At 39.8% G+C, this 6,727-nt stretch overlaps 1 long non-coding RNA gene across 1 annotated transcript in view; it reads left to right on the top strand.

Moving 5' to 3' along the window:
• The window catches only part of LOC148278342 (uncharacterized), a 190,347-nt gene that overhangs the window by 20,258 nt on the left and 163,362 nt on the right, over positions 1-6,727 (top strand). The window lies entirely within an intron of this gene.

Here is a 6,727-nt window from a genome sequence, read left to right as displayed (position 1 = left end):
TTTATAATGGCTGTTCAGAGTACTCTTGGTACTCTTTAGAGCTCCTAGCCACATAAAATTTTCATAGACAATATTTTTATCTTATTCTTCTTCTTCGTTTTTTCATGGCCTTTTCACATCTCAACTCGGGTGTTCTGGCCATTTTTATCTTATTGAAAACCTACTAGTAAAGAAATGCTGCCATAACTTAGACGAAAAAAACCTTTTAAAATTTCTTAGATTTCACGGCCGCGCGTCTCGGCTCGGCGGGGGGGGGGGGGGTATTCAGTGTGATACGAGCTAAACATACCTGTTGAAATATTCAGGCATTAATTTGTCTTTTTTTTTGCATCTTTTGTCCCCTTAAAAATAAGCAGATATTTTCGTTTTAGATTATAAAATCAACCTTGTTTGTATTGGGAAAAAACGCGGCGATATTTTAGAATATTTCAATACGAATTTAAATATAACTTTTGTTTTCTCTAATCTGGGGTTTCTCAGCAATAATGCATTTAAATATAACCTATTAGTTCATTGCGTCTCCGCCGGCTGGCCGAGCTGGGCGCATTAAGTGGTTGCTCCGTCTATTAAATTTAAAAAAAGGGGTAAAGTGAAATTTTATGCAACTTCTTACGTAGCAATATATATATCAAAGTGTGGTGCATCAAGTGTGTGGTATTAACTAAGTGTGTTTATCAACTAAGTGCTTTTTAATATTGAAATAAATATAAGTGTTTCTTGCGATCGAACCCTATAATAGCCGCACGTACCTACTTAGAACTATAGTTTGTGTTACATGTGATCGAATAAAACTGTGTCTTTTATAAATAGTGTAGCCAGTTTAAAAATATTTATACATAAATATTCTGGGCTGTTGAAAATAATAAGACTAAAAAGCTACCCGGGTACCGCCGGTACCGGGTACACGAAATCAATATTGTATTTTCCTGGAATTCCCTTGTCCCCGTCTCAAAATGTGGGTAAGTGCAGGCCAGCACTGCAGCCAGCCAGTAGAGCAGTCTCTGCACGTGGCGACCAGATGGCCTAGCGAGCAGCAACCAGCGCTAGCGGCCGCGACCCGGCGGTCAGCGGCCAGCCTCCTCGCATCCCATGCATCCCCCGCGCCTGCACCCCTACCAGCGCCCACCGCGCCCCTGCAGCCGAGTGACGCCCCGCACCCTGCCACCGCACCACCGCGCGACAAGCCGACAGCAAGAGAGTGAAAGCGAAGTAAAAGGACAAAACAGTATAGGCTAGATTATAAAGGACTTTTAATTAATATTATAATACATAATATTATAAAACGAGGTGTAGGTACTTGTACCGTATATTGCTTAACTGTGAACAATCTGTGTAGGATACTAAGTTAGTTTATATATATAATGTTGATAATTAATTAAGTGTATATTTTTAGTATTATGTGGGAAGAATGTTAAGTTATAAGTTAGTTTTAATGTCATGGTAGAATGGGAGAATGCCGCTAGCTGACCGCGATGAGGTTTGCAACCCATCAGGTCGCTTCTCTCGGGGGGGCGCAAAGAGGAGGAATTCTCAGGAATGTAGAATTGCCACTTGGAATGTAAGAGGACGTATGACTGATAAGATGAATGAACTGTGTGATATAATGAAGAATAAATGTATAGATTTATTGTATGTCTCTGAGACTTGGAAGAAGGGGAGTGGTTCGATGGAGCACGGTGATACTCTGGTTCTCTGGTTCGGTCTCCCTGAGACGGACAGAGCTTGCCGGGGTGTTGCTGCGTTTCTATCGCCAAGAATGATAGAGGGCATGAATGAATATGAATTTGTAAGTGAGAGACTCATGTTTGTCAGATTTAAGGTCGGACTGACAAGATTGCTTGTTATCATAGGATACGCTCCTGTCAACTCCGACTGTGAATCTGAGAAGGACGAGTTTTGGACGAGTCTAATGAATGTGATGAATGGGAAAAAAGATAGCGAAAGGATAGTTTTTGCTGGAGATCTTAATGGTTGGGTGGGAACAAGGAGAGATGGGCTGGAGTCAGCTCTAGGTATGTTTGGGGATGCAAGAGTGAATGACAATGGGAAAAGACTGCTAGAGGTATGCCTGGAATGGAACCTTTTTGTATCAAATACATTTTTCGAGCATAAAGGAATCCACCAATACACATGGGAGAGAGGAAATGAAAGGTCGATTATCGATTATGTCATCATTGACTCTAGATTGAAGCCTGTAACTGTCGACACACGTGTGTACAGAGGGGCCGAGATGGAATCAGACCATTTTTTAGTGGTCTCAAGGGTGATTCTGTTTAAGGGATGGCGGTCCCAAACAAACAAAGTGCAGGCTCTTTCTAGAGTCAAAGTTGAAAAACTGCAAAATGCTGACATAAAAGACAATTTTGAAAGATCTGTGAGTCACAGACTGAATGAAAAAGATGTAGAATGTATGGGTATAAATGATATGTGGGAGTGTTTAAAAATAAGTATGTGCGAGGCGGCGAAAGAAGTGTGCGGTGTGACAACGCTAGGGAGAAAGAAAAGTGATGCGTGGTGGGACGACGAAGTCAAAAAACTCGTTAAAGAAAAGAAGGATGCGTGGATAAATTTGCTTGCTGCAAAAAAGAATACAATTGAATATGAATCGGCTAAACGCGTGTATGGTGAAAATAAGAAAAAGGTTAAGCAGGGTGTATGTGAACGGAAGAAAAAATTGAAGGATGAAGAAGGAATGAAATGACACACAATTTCCATGAAAACATTAAAGTTTTCTGGAAAGCTGTGAAAAACTCCAGGAGTAGCAGTGAAAGCGGAGGCATGACAGTTGTTAATGATAAGGATGGAAAAATGGTGACTAGTGAGAGTGGAATAAAAGAGAGATGGAAGGAATACTTTGAGGAAGTTTATGAATCGCACACTGGTAACTCGGGCGGTGCCGATGTATCGACATTATCCGAGGTGTGTTTGAACGCAAATGATGAGGTAAGTCAGATTAGTATGAAAGAAATTATCAGTGTTGTCAAATGTATGCGGAATGGTAAAGCGCAAGGGTATGACTGTATTGCAGCAGAGTTTATGAAGTCGGGTGGCAAATTAGTTCTCACATGGCTACATAAACTTTTTACTTGTGTCTCAAGGAGGAAAGGACTCCACCTGATTGGAGGAGGGCAGTTGTTATGCCGTTATACAAGGGAAAGGGTTCTAAGGTGGAGTGTGGGAATTACAGAGCTATCAGTCTTCTGAGCGCTGTCGGCAAAATGTATGAAAGAATACTGATAGAAAGAGTAAGAAACGTGACCATGGAGAAAGTATGGGATGTACAGAGTGGATTTATGAATGGTTGAGGATGTATGGATCAAATATTTGCATTACGCAATATTACAGAAAAGTTTTTGCCGAAAAACCAGAAGCTTTTTTGCGCTTTTGTTGATTTGCAAAAAGCATTTGATCGAGTTGATAGGAAAAAATTATGGATGGTTCTGTCGGAGTATGGAGTGAGTGACAACCTTGTCCGCGCTATTGCTTCTTTGTACAAAGATAGTGTAGCGTGTGTAAGGGTAAATGGGTCATTAACTTCCTGGTTTGACATCCCTAAAGGAGTCAAACAGGGATGTGTAATGTCACCGTGGTTATTCAACATATACATGGATAAATGTATGAAAGAATTGAAAAGTATGGATGTGGGAGCGAAAATGAGTAATCTAATTGTCAGTTGCCTTCTGTACGCCGATGACGCAGTCCTCCTAGCTGACAGCGAAGAGGAACTGCAATCCTTGGTTACAAAGGTTTACGAAGTGTGCAAGGAGAGTGATTTGCTAATGAATGTGCAAAAGTCGAACGTCATGGTCTTTGAAAGAAATGTAACTATGACTGAATGTAAGATTGTAGTAAATGGAGATAGTTTGAAACAGGTCGAAGAATTTGTATATCTGGGTAGTATGTTTACTAGAGATGGAAATATGGACAAGGATATTGAAAGAAGGGTTAGTGCCGGTAACTGAGTTAATGGTGCCTTAAAGTCTGTCGTAGCAAATAAGTGTCTATCGCAAGAGGCTAAATTAGCAGTTCATAATGGAGTTCTGGTACCAACCCTAATGTATGGAAGCGAAGCATGGAGTTGGAAAAAAGGGACGAAAGTAGACTGAATGCTGTTGAAATGCGATCCCTCAGGCGAATGTGCGGAAAAACAATGTATGATAGGTGCCCTAATGTCAAAATTAGAGCAGAATGCAAGCATTATCGACAAAATTAAGAAAGGTCTTTTGCGATGGTTCGGTCATGTGGAGCGAATGAATGATGAAAGAACGGCTAAAAAGATTTATGATGCGAATGTGTCTAGTTGTAGAAGTCGAGGAAGGCTGAGAAAGACATGGCATGATCAAGTACAACAAATTCTTGAAAGTGGTCATGTGAAAAGTCGGAATAATCGACGTGCGTGCATGAGAAGATGTATGAATGTGAAGGAAGCAAAGGAAGTGTGCCAGGACAGAGTGGTGTGGCGTTCTATCCTCTCTGCCTACCCCTCCGGGGAAATGGCGTGATGGTTAGTTAGTTAGTTAGTTCATTCTAGCCAATTCCAAAAAGAATCCTATTTTTAATTACCGCCTTTACAAATAATTACATTAAAATAAATCCCCATTTACCTGAGCCGTTACTACGTATTTACAAAGATTTCGTCCATTGTTAATGTCAATTACGACCTCGTGTTAAATTCAAATGACCGAGCGGTGAATTACCCGGAATTCCAAAACCCTTTCTATTGAAAATAATATCTTCAATAATAAATATTGACCCATGTTTTCGGCTGGAGAAAAACATAACCTTTTTAATAATAATTCGCAAACCGATGGCCATTAAAATAATATTTGTATTTTAAAAACTTATAACAAAATAAAGCGCATAATTAATTCCTCTGATACATACAAACATTTCTTCTTCAAATTTCAAACATCTTCATTTATACGCGCGCCGATTATTCCAACTTGCCAAATATTAACTTAAAACTTTAATTAACCTTTGCGCCATCATTTTTTAATCCGCCTATAAATTAGTTTAATGATTTAATATTCTACGTTTAGTGTATGTTTATTTTTAATTAATAAGTTTAAACGTATTTAATTTTATATACATTCTAATCTTAGTTAATTATAATTTAGTTTTATAAGAAATAATATGCTGAACATAAAATTTAATTTTAAATATGACGAGATGTTTACGAATAAGTGTGGAAAAGAGTCAATGAGTTTTTAGCAATAAGTGAGAGGGAGAATGAGAGAACTTCTAATTTGGGCGTTATAAAACCACCCCAAACATTTGGAACAGGACGTGTCGGAATACAGTCAGGAAGGAGAGTCGACCAAGAGTCGGTCGACAGTCGGGGAAGCGAGTCGAGTCTACGCGATCGTACCGTCGATTGCGGAGACGATACAATGTCGAGAGTCGTGGAAGTTGAAGTGAAGTGAGTGTACGTAGCAAACCTCGTGGAATCCGACTACTCCACGAGGGTCATCGGAGGCCGCCTTCCAGCCGCGAAGGTCCCTCCACATCCAGGACATCCATCGTCCTCCAAAGGAACGCCAGTTTCCTGCACCGCCAGCGCGTGTGCCCAGCCCACGGCCGGCCAGTCTTCCAGCTGGCTGTCGCCGTCATCATCGCCACGGGACCGAATTCCGAGAGCCGCCCATGGCTCTATCCATGGCAGATCTCCGCCCAGGACATCGCCCAGCATGTGTTCGTCCGAACACAGCATCCGCACTACCATCCGTCATCTCTCCACTTGAGTGAAACCACCGATAATATTGTGATAGAGTTAAGATATTAGATTAGTGAAGAGTGACAATTACGAACATTATTGCATTAGTTAAGGACCTAGATCTGTAAGTATTTTTCTTTGTCTCATGTTTGTAACTAGTTCTAAGATTATTTCCATGTTCTAGCTTAATAAACATAAGTACATAAAACATTCAAGCTTTTTAAATTATCTTCCAATTTACTCGTTTTCAGAATAGATTAAAGTTTTTATTTTCTTTTGGGCTTTAAATTCATTTAGTTTTAATTAGGATTATATTATCATGATGGGGAATAAAAATGGGAACACATGGCGAAAGAACTTACTATTCTACATATCCGATGAGGCACCAGGAAGACGCGATCTTCCAAATTCATCTGAAGTTTTCGTTCGGCGGATGTTCCCGCTTTCTCTCAGTTAGACGGACAGCTTCCGTTCATTCATACGTGCGAACGCTGAACTTGATTTTTCACAGCCTCCGAGATGATCAAATCTCATCTTAAATTTTCTCTCGCCACCACTCTATCTCAATACCCAAACAATGCCATAAAAACATATTTTTTTTACATTGTATTATTTTACCCTCCCCCCCTGTGATAAGTGGCGGTATTCAGAATTTTCTCTTTTCCCAGAGTGTTTAATTTGGGGATTTTTATTTTTTGCAAGCACCTTAACTTTGCTTCATTTATGGCAGCACTGATGATTAAACGTCAAAAAAGGGGAAAATTTTCATTTAGACCATTATTGTGATCTTAAGCATTACCCAAGATTCAACCCGTATAGTTTTTTTACGTTTTTTAAACAGTTTTATACATAATTTGACGTTTAATCACCAGTGTGGCCATTTTATTAAGTAAAGTTTCGTCGCATTAAAAAAAAAAAACCTCAAATTAACCAATTTGGGGGGTAGAGAAGGTTCAGAATACCACCGCAGATTCACATTGCACATTAAGTTTTTTCTGGGTTATTGAGCCGTGT

The sequence above is a fragment of the Micrasema longulum genome, unplaced genomic scaffold (assembly GCF_059751315.1).
Source record: "Micrasema longulum isolate JH-2025_06_02 unplaced genomic scaffold, ASM5975131v1 h1tg000889l, whole genome shotgun sequence".
Lineage (NCBI taxonomy): Eukaryota > Metazoa > Arthropoda > Insecta > Trichoptera > Brachycentridae > Micrasema > Micrasema longulum.
Note: the sequence above shows the minus strand (reverse complement) of the source record. Positions and strands in the feature narration are given on the sequence as shown.